The 10,198-nt window shown below is 37.2% G+C and overlaps 1 long non-coding RNA gene across 1 annotated transcript in view; it reads right to left on the minus strand.

Annotated features, from left to right (window-relative positions):
• LOC139707261 (uncharacterized) overlaps positions 1 to 5,308 on the minus strand; it is a 214,889-nt gene extending 209,581 nt beyond the window's left edge. The window contains exon 1 of the long non-coding RNA XR_011708878.1: positions 3,536 to 5,308. This is a non-coding gene — a long non-coding RNA (uncharacterized lncRNA). The remainder of the gene's footprint in view (positions 1 to 3,535) is intronic.
• Between the last annotated feature and the right edge of the window lie 4,890 nt (positions 5,309 to 10,198).

Genomic DNA, 10,198 nt, shown 5'->3' on the forward strand with positions numbered 1-10,198 from the left:
ACAAGTGATGGGATGTCAGGTCCTCATCAGGCTCTCCAGCCAGAGTGCATCCTTGATTCAGCTGGCTGAATCCCTGCTCATCAGCTCTATTATTTATACTAAATTTGGGGGCTTTTGACCCTCCTTGAAATTCTTATCAGCTACCACCAGTTTTCTCAGTGACATCATTTACCCTGGGGTCAGAAACGTCTAGTTTGGTGATCTCCACCCTCATCTTCTGCCTTTCCTTCTTATCTTGGGAGGACAGCCTGACAGGGCTTCACTCTGTTTACCAGGGTGACAGGAAGTAACTTGTTTGAGTCCACACTGGAGGGCTCTCTGAGTGTGCTTTCATGATAAAAAATTATGAACAATTATCTGATAACCTAGAAGAAATGGTTAAATTCCAGTAACATACAAACTACTGAAACTGAATCACAAACAGATAGAAAAATCTGAATAGACCAATAATGAGTAAGGAGCATAAATAAATAATAAAAAATGTCTCCCATCAAAAACAAACAAACAAAAAAAGCTCAGGACCAGAAGATTTCACTGGTAAGACTATGAATTTTACGAAAAAATAGCACCATCTATCTCAAACTCTTCCCAAAGATTGAAGAAGGGGGAACATTTCACAACTCAGTTCCCAAGGCCAGGATTTCACTAACACCAAGGCCAGAGAAAGACACAGCAAAACAGAAAATTGTAAGTCAGTAACACTGTAAAGAATATAATGTTCACACAGACAGTAAGAATGGGAGACAGGCTGAGAAGAAAAGAGAATTGGGTGAGAGATCTTATAAAATCAACAGGAAAACCAGAGGCTTTGTATCCACAGTGGAGTGACCCAACATCAGAACCCTTTTAACAAGGCTTCTGAGGGAGAGAGGACAAGGAGTGGGCAGCAGGTGGCCAAGAGGCATCTCAGCTGGGGGAGCAGATGGGCAACTGGATGAGGGGCTAATGGGAGGTCCTCACTTACCAAGAGTTCCCCATCTGGTTTGACTGTAAGATGATATTAGTAGTTAATAGAGGAGAGAAAAAGCTGTGCCATACAGTCATTCTCAGGAGAAAGGGAGGACTGATTCATATCAGAGGAAGTTGACTCCAGAGTAGACAATTACCATGGAAAGTGGGATCAGGAAGGTTGGAGGAAACTTGTGAAGGTTGAGGTCAACCAGCTGGTTCCACTGCAACCTCACCCACACACAGCACAGCAATGCCAGATCCCACTGCTAATAATGGATTGTGCCTTCAGGTGGGAGAAGAATTCACCTTCCTCCCCAAGTGCCATGGTACACAGGAAGGAACCCGGCACAGGCAGTAGAGGGTGAGGAGAGGGAGTGGGCAGCATGAAACCATCCAGGGCACATCCTGGGCTGGGGCCAGGGAGAGGGTGAGGTGGGGTCAGTTCCACAAAATTGGGGAGAGCTGAGAACAAGCCATGGCTTAGGGAGCTCTGCTTCCTTGACCTCACCACTAAGTGCCAGGAACAGCTGATGCTGGATTCACTCTGCCTTTCCACCAGGATTTTTGGACAATAAAATAAAATCACTGCATCTGAGGTGCTGAGTGATGGATCTGATTGATCAAGTGCTTGATAAACTGCCCTGGGGTCAGCAGAGGAAGGAGCCTAGGGCAAGGCCAGGGTCTGGATAGGACTACTGACTGATACTGGGAACAGTAGTCGGTGAGAGCCTAGTGACAAGTGCAGCCCTGGCACGTTGGTGTGGGCACCAGTAGAGACTGTGGTAGAGTGGAGCGCAGGGGCTGAGGCCCAGCAGGGGCAGTGGGTGGAGATACAGGGCTGGGCACTGGCACTTGACCATGATCATGGAAGCCAGGGGCACTAGGGCACTAAGGTGAGGACTGAAATGAGATGATCAGGGGCCTGTGGCAATACCGGACCTGAAATTATGCTACAGAGCTGTGGGAACACAAAGAGCATGATATTGGCATCAAAACAGACACCAAGACCAATGGAACACCACAGAGGACACAGAGTCAAATCCATCTGCCTAGGGCTGTCGGACATTTGACAAGGTGCCAAAAGTATATCTTGGAGAAAATACAGCCTTTTAAACAAATGGTGCTGGGAAAATTGGTTCGCTTTATGTAGAAAATGAAACAAGACTCCTGTCCTCATTCTGCACAAAACTCAAACTGAAATGGCTCAAAGTCTTAGGAATGAGACTTTGAGCCATTTATGACTACTGGAAGGAAACATGGAGTCAATATTCCATCATAAACACGCTGGCTCCAGCTTTCCTTACAAGACCCCAAGGCACAAGATAAAAAACCAGGAGTCAATAAGTCGGGCACCATCAAACTAAAAATTTTCTGCACAGCTAATGAAACAAGAGAATAAAGACAGAGCCTAGAGAATGGGAGAAAATCTTGGCCAGCTGCTCCTCTGATAGGGGACTAATACCCAGGATATAAAAAGAACTAAAAAATCTTGACACACACAAACACACACACTCACAAACACAATACACACACACACACTCATACAATGCAATCAACTAATGGGCAAAAGAACCAAATAAAAACTTCTCATTCATATAAATGCAAACGGCTTGCAAAGTATAAAAAAAATGCTCCACATCTTTGGCAATCAGGAAAATGCAAATCAAAATTACACTAAGATTTCCTCTATCTCCAGTCACAATGATGTAAAAATATGAACAATAAAAAATGCTGGTGAGGATGTGGAGAAAAAGGTTCAATTGTACATTTTTGGTGGGACTGTAAACTAGTACAATCACTCTGGAAAGCAGTATGGAGGTTCCTCAAAAAAATAGTGTTGGGACCACCATGTGACCCAGCTATCCCACTCCTTGGTAGATTTCCCAAAAGATCTAAACTCAGCACACTGTAGGAATCCAGCCACCTCAGTGTTTCTACCAGCACAGTTCACAACAGCTAAATGTTGTAATTAGCCCAGATGCCTGACATTAGATGAGTGGATTAAGAAATTGTGGTGTATACATATGCTGGAATTCTAATCAGCCATAAAAAAGAATGAAATGATGGCATTTTGCTGGTAAATGGATGGAAATGGAAAATAGCATGCTAAGTGAAATAAGCCAACTCAGAAACTCAAAAGTCAAATGTTTTCTCTCATATGAGAAAGCTAGACTAAAATCAAGGGAAGAGGGAGAGAAGAATGGGATAACACAAAGAGCCAATTAAATATGAATTAATAGATGAGGGAAAGGAAGTCCAGTAGGGCAGAGGAAGGAGAGTGGGAGAGGCGAGAGTGATGGGAGAGAAGGGAAGGTCATGAACTGAAATCAATTTCCATGCATGTGTGAGTTTGTTGGGATCAACTCAACTACAATGTGTAAGTATAAAGCTCTAATAAAAAAGAAAAAGAAAAAAATGTCAAGGCCTCTATGGACATCTTGTTCTCCAGGCTTTTTTTTTTCTTTTCATTATTTTTTTTATATATATATGTGGTACTAGTGATTGAATCCAGGGGCACTCTACTGCTGAAGTGCATCCCAACCCACTTTTTTTATGGTTGGCCTTGAACTTACTAACCTCCTACCTCAGCTGCCTGAGTAGCTGGGATTACATGTGGTGGTCACCATGATCAGCCCTAGCTTTACAGAAGAGGGCTGACAACTGCTCTGGTGGCTTCAGAACTGAGAGGGGGTGATGTGAGGTGGTGCAAGCAGCTTTGGAGTTTTCTTTTAGAAGTCAGGTAATATTGAAGTCTGGTTGGTGAAGAATAGGTTGTAAAATCATCTGGGGAAGGGTGCTTCTAAGAGAGAAACAAAAAACATGAGTACTGAACAAACATTACAGTGTCCAGAACATGTCAATGAATATCATAAGAAGGACAGAAGTCAATATTTTCTTACCCAGAGATGTGAGAGCTGAGAAGCTTTCCCCATACTTTATTTGGGAATGTAAATCTTTAACATCTTCAGAGTTATCAGGAATGTAAACAAAACATTTATCTTTTAATGTTATAGATGTTCATGTCCATGAGCTGTAGTTAAGTTACTTCATGTCACCTGATCTTATAAAATCTTTCTACTGGTATGACCTCTGTGTCTAGTAGATATCTTTTTATTTCTGTTATTTAGAGCTAGATAATCATGTTAACAAATATTAATCCTACCTGTGTAGGAGGTGAGGAAGATCTGTAGGCCTTAAACTGACTAAAACTTCTGACTTGGCCATTTCACTTGAGAGTTATTAGGCATTCCTTCTAAGAATCTCTCTTTGTAGGTTCCAGTCTACTTATTTTCTTTTTTTTTGGGGGGGGGGGCTATCATAAGTGTATATCTTAAGTAAGTTACACTTAACTAATACTATTTATCTTTTAAATACCCAGGAATGGCTGTGTTTGGGTTTTAACTATTTTTGCTAGACGTTTAAGATGAAGGTCAAACTGACCTTTGTTTCTATCTATTGTTAAGAGTAAGCTGAGTTTCTATGGAGTCACTCTTGGGGCAACTTGAGAGTAGTGTCTTAGTTCTGCTAGTGCCATTTACACTAGGATGGGTCCAGGTCTTGCTGACCATGTGGTTTCCCTTGGAAACTTCAGAGATGTCTCCCTTTTCCAATAATCCAATAACCCTCCTCTTCATGTCAAGTGCATCAATTGGCTTTCTGTTCTCCAGGGGTCTCCTTAATCTCCCTTATTGGGAGGTTATGTGGCCCAGAGTTGCAAAGCTCTTTAGAGAAGTTCCCTGTTCCCTGGATTCAGACTGACTGGGAGGGCAAGAGCCAAACATTGATGTTTTGGGTTTTTTTTAATTTAACTTTAATTTTTAAGTCTCAATCTTAAACATCTAAAAAATGAGTCTCACCAGTGTTAAATTAAGAGTACTGGGCTTTAACTTTAATTTGTCTATAACCTTACAGTCATTTACCCTTTTTATTACTTGAGGTCTGTACTATCCTATCCTGTAGGTGATGACTTATTACCTTAAATTAACCCAGGTTCTGATCTAGAAGCAATACCTCTGCAAACCCTCAACAGGCAACAGACAGTTTATAAAGAAGATAGAAAATAAAGTTCATAAGAGTATAAACATATTTAGTTTGCATAACAAAAGTCTTGAATTTTAGCTGTTATAAATTATATCCCCTGTTTGAGATCCTAGTAATCTTAACAACAAAAATCAATCCTTTGAACACAATTTTAAATGAACTGAAGTCTGGCCTACTTTGTAGTTATTCAGGAATGTAGTATGGTGGGAGGCAGAGCCTCATCTCAGGTAAGGCAGGGCTCTTCACAAATCTTAGGTGAAGTGTTCTAGTTCTGAAGCTGATCTTTGTCTTTTTTTTATCTACCATTCTAAAAGGTTTACAAATATTATTTCTTGAGCCCTTTCTGATGTTAGCTAACACAATATGATATAACATGTAGTGCACAAAGTAAGGAAAGGCTGAGAGCTTTTAACCTTTTGTAGAAAAGTAGCAAAATGCTTTTGTGTTTTACAATATTAACCTTTACATAGATTAGGGTCTCATTAGTTTATAAACATTTAAATTGTACTCCAATGTAAATGGTAACATAAAATTTTATATATTATTAATAACAGGTTAGTTGTAGAGTATTAAGTGATATAAATAAATCTCCAAGAAATTTCATTGTTTTTTTGTTAGTTTGGTTGTTTTTTGTTTTGTTTTGTTTTGTTTCTGTGTGTGTGTGTGTGTGTGTGTGTGTGTGTGTGATGCTAAGGATTGAGCCCAGGGCCTTGTGCAAGTGAGCAATCACTCTACCAACTGAGGTATATCCTTGGCCCCAAATTTGGTATTCTTATAAGTCTAAAATTACCATACAACTTTAGTTTGGAGAATACCAGGTTGATATAATGTTCTTTTAAACCTTCTTTTTAAAGACTTGTATACCTGGAAGATAGGAACACATTTAATATACAAAGCAGAGTAATAGCACCACAATTACAATGATGTTTTTATATTAACAAAATTTAGCTCTTAAAGAAATAGCATAGTACAATATTTTAAAATAACAGTTCTTGTTTAACAACAGCTATATAATTCTTAATTCCTTCAAGATTATTTGCTAAAAAAAACTTAATAAACACAACATTATGGGGAAATTAGTGTGTTAAGAAATATTTGTCCTTTTAACATATAGTTTAAACCTTGTTTTATATTAGCACATTAACATTTGACCCTCAGGAAGAACCCCAAGGAGTCTTGACTGATCATTTCACACACATAAGCGTTTTAAATTTCTCTTTTCCGTATGTTAACCCCCTTTTTTTTAATATGAAACAATCCTTGTAAATGTTTTAATTTAGGCAAATTGTTGTATTTTAATAAGAAAAATTTTGTTATTTACAGTACACAGTTAATCACATCTGTTTGCCATTTCGTGAAAATGCAAGCAATGTTTAAGAATATAGACTTATGTCTGTTGAGACTTTAAATTTTAGTAACCTTGTTCTCAGTGATGACAAAGCAACTTTACCCCCCCCCCTTTTTTATTTACTAATTTATGAAAACATCAATAATATTACCCAATAGAATTTAAGAAGTTAAGAGTACTTGATGGTATATTTAACAGTTAGCATTTTAACCTTGTAAATTAATCAGATGTCTAACAAATACATTTATGAGTAATTCCATGTCAAATCTACTTTACTCATTTTTACCAAGATATCAGGTAAATGTATTGAACAGTATCAGGCATTTCTTTCCTGTTGAAGAAAAGTCCTAGAAACAATGGATATTAGATATTTTATAGACATCAACAGTTTATTAGTTCTTTGACCACCTAGAGAGACTTGTGAGTTAAGTTTAATTCTAAAAACTTCTTTACTTTCATCTGTTTACTCAATTTAAATTGAAACTTTTAAAATTACATTAATTCAAGGTACTCGGATCCATTTTAATTCATGAGCATTTATTTTCCATTTGTCAATCTTGATATCAGGTACATGACATATGGACCCACACATATATGGACAGACAACACACAGTGTGCACACATATAAAAGTAAAGGCCTTATAGCTTTTCACAGATGAATCTCCATTGCAATGTTGCAGATGTTTAAAAACTTCATAATTGAATAAAAAATAGGATTGATCAGGGAAAAAAATTAAACTAGGTGCATAGGACCAAAATGATGAGCTCAAAAAATGTGAAATATAAGAAAAAACAAGAGTTCTAGAAAAATGACATGGCTGGTAACTATTTTAGTCAAGTACCATACAATTTACTTTTGGGTTTAGTCTAGTATGAGTTCAGGTAATAGAAGCTTTTATCTTTTTTTTGTGGGGTGGGCAGGTCTCAGTCTCCAACTGAGCTTTCAGGCTTCTTCCATTTGCATTTCAGTGTAAGTCCTGCCTGAGGTCTACAAGGAGCTGGGAAAAACTGCTGGTTTGAGCAAAAACCTCATGCCTAAGACACTTGTTTTAATCATTTTTGTTGGTAATCAGTTAGGTTTAGATGAAAATTATCATACCGTAGTTCTTATTGTGTTTAAGAACAAAGCGATGTTAAGTTTCTTAATGAGATAAGCCACTGACTGTTGAGCTGGTCCATTTCCTTGTGTGACCATACCTAGGGTTATTCCTTCTCTCTCAAGTGACAAACTGGTTAAATTTTGCTCCAAAACCTGTTCATTATTCAAGGGGAATAAGCCTTTTGGTAACATGCTGTTCAGATATTTCTAAGAGGTCTAAAGTAAGAGGTGAGAACAGAAAAGCTGGTGCTTGTATTCAAGGGGAAACTGACCTCTTGGTTCCCTACAGAGAAGGAGGAGAAGCATACCAGGGGCATTTGAGGCTATAAGTTCTGAAATATCTCAATATAAAAATACACTGAGTACATCTGAGCACAGGAATAGTAATGGGAGATTTTAAACTGGCTTGTGAAGGTTAACTATGTGAACAGAGAGAACCTGGATGTTTTTCTTACTAAATACCTCATGTCTTTTAGTCCTACAATGGTAATTGCTAGAGTTTCTGGTTGGGCAAAGGAAGGGGAGCACCCAGGAGGGATTGGATGTTGGGGGTAAGAGGGAATCCTCCTGAGAGTCCTGCTGAGCTCACACATTAGAGGCAGCATATTGTGCATCCAACTTAGTTTTTACTGTTAAGACTCCTTATTAATTATGTTATCTCTGACAAATCAACTTTCAACGGCAAGATTGTACAATACTTCAGAAAACCATTTAAAAAAACAAATTGTTACAGTAAAACACCATCTTTTTTAGACACATTTACAACTATTGGTGATCCATTCAGCCAAGATCATTCCCAGGAAACAACCTATAAGACCAACACATATTGCCCATGTCTTAAAGGGCCAGAAAGAGATACAAAGCAAAAACACAATGACAGAGAGGATCTCCAAAGTATGCCTGACATGAGCAACCAGAAGGAGACCACAAGTCTAGATGGACACTCTGCCTCCAGATAGGCCCAGACATCATTAGCGATTCAGTGTTTTTGCTGAATGTTAGCTTGACTTTAAGCACAAGGAAATTATTAGAAAACTACAAAATGTAGACCATTGAAAAAAAGAGCTGACATATCTTCTTCAGTCAATGTCACCAGGAATAAGATAACAGAAAAGGCATTTGGGGTTAAAAAGATATTTTTAAAACACACTCATATATATATGTAGGTATGTATACACACACACACACACACACACACATGCCCATATACATATATTTATATGTGTGTGTGTGTGTGTGTATATATATATATATATATATATAAATAAATATGTAAGAGTGTGCTCTTCTCCTCCTCCTCTTTTTATATAAAAATTTATATATAATTTATAAATACATAAATATATAAATATAATTATATATAAAATATATATGTGTGTATATATACATACATACACATATGTAAATATATGTATATGGGTACACACACAAACACACACTTTTGAAATCAAAGACCTCTTCATGTTTTTGTTGTCAGTTTTTGGTGATTTTGCCTTGTTTATTGAAGACAAATCAGTTGTTTTGCTTCCTGGCCTACATTCTGCCTTTCTACGACAGTCTCCTTAGAATGAAATACAGTCTGAAATTTTAGCTGAGAACACTCTGCAGATAAAGCTGTTCACCCACCATATCCAACCCACAGGCAGAGTGTCCTGTGTGTCCATCTCTTGAGGCTAGAGCTGGTCATTTGGTAATAGAGGTACCCACAGGGTCAGTCTGTGGAGTGGATACATTGTTTTCTCTGTCACTGTAAAGCAATTTGAAGACTGGTACTTGGACAACATACAAATATTCTGTTTGGTACCTTTGTTCAAGATCTCTACCTGTGTAAATTATTATATTTCTTTTTGAACACTAAAAAATTTTAAATTCAGTTCTTCCTATGTTATTTCCTTGGCTGGTCTTGTGTTATTAAAAAAAAAAAATGGACTTCTCCCTGAACTTCAAATTTCTTTCATAGTTAATGATAACCTAAAAAATTAAATGTTTTTGTTTATCACTATGGACTCGTGTATTTCTTAATTTCAATATTATAATCTTTTAGTACTGTGGCCAGTTTTGTGGTTAAGGATATAAACATATTATTTTTCTATTTATATTCTGACCTCTTCCATATCATTTAGGCTGTATTTACCATTTGTAGTGGGTTGTATATAGAGATTTTTCTCCATGTTTGTGTATATGTTATTTGGTATTTAGGAAAGGTCATATAGCTCATGTTTCACATTACCCTAACAACATTTGACATCTTTAGTCTCCTTTACTTTAAAAATATCATACTATTTGTTTTATATGTTTTACATAATATCATTCAATTTCATCTCTAATGACCAGTATGACATCATGCACTTATTTCATGTCTACCCACAGAACCTGTGCCTTGTATTGTTATTCCAACCTAATCATCTATCTCCCAGTTACATTTATTTCTCCCACCTTGTCTAAACATGCGTTTTGCTTTAGATAAAAACTGAATATGTTAATTCTCACCAGATATTTAAAATTGAGTGTCATCGGTCATCACTTTTTCATGGGAATTATCCTTAACATATTCTCTTGATGGGATCTCGATGTTCTGAGTTTTGCATAATTGCCTTGATACATAAATATCTCAAAGGATATTTATGATTTTCTTTTAGTATTTAGAAAATATTGGCTTAGTTTTGAGGATGGGCATGTTATATGTTTTTCTTCTGGGATTTGAAATTTCTATGAGCTGCAATGAGGCACTCTATAAAATTCAATATCCCCTCATGAGT

The sequence above is a fragment of the Marmota flaviventris genome, chromosome 10, assembly GCF_047511675.1.
Source record: "Marmota flaviventris isolate mMarFla1 chromosome 10, mMarFla1.hap1, whole genome shotgun sequence".
In the NCBI taxonomy this organism is placed as follows: domain Eukaryota; kingdom Metazoa; phylum Chordata; class Mammalia; order Rodentia; family Sciuridae; genus Marmota; species Marmota flaviventris.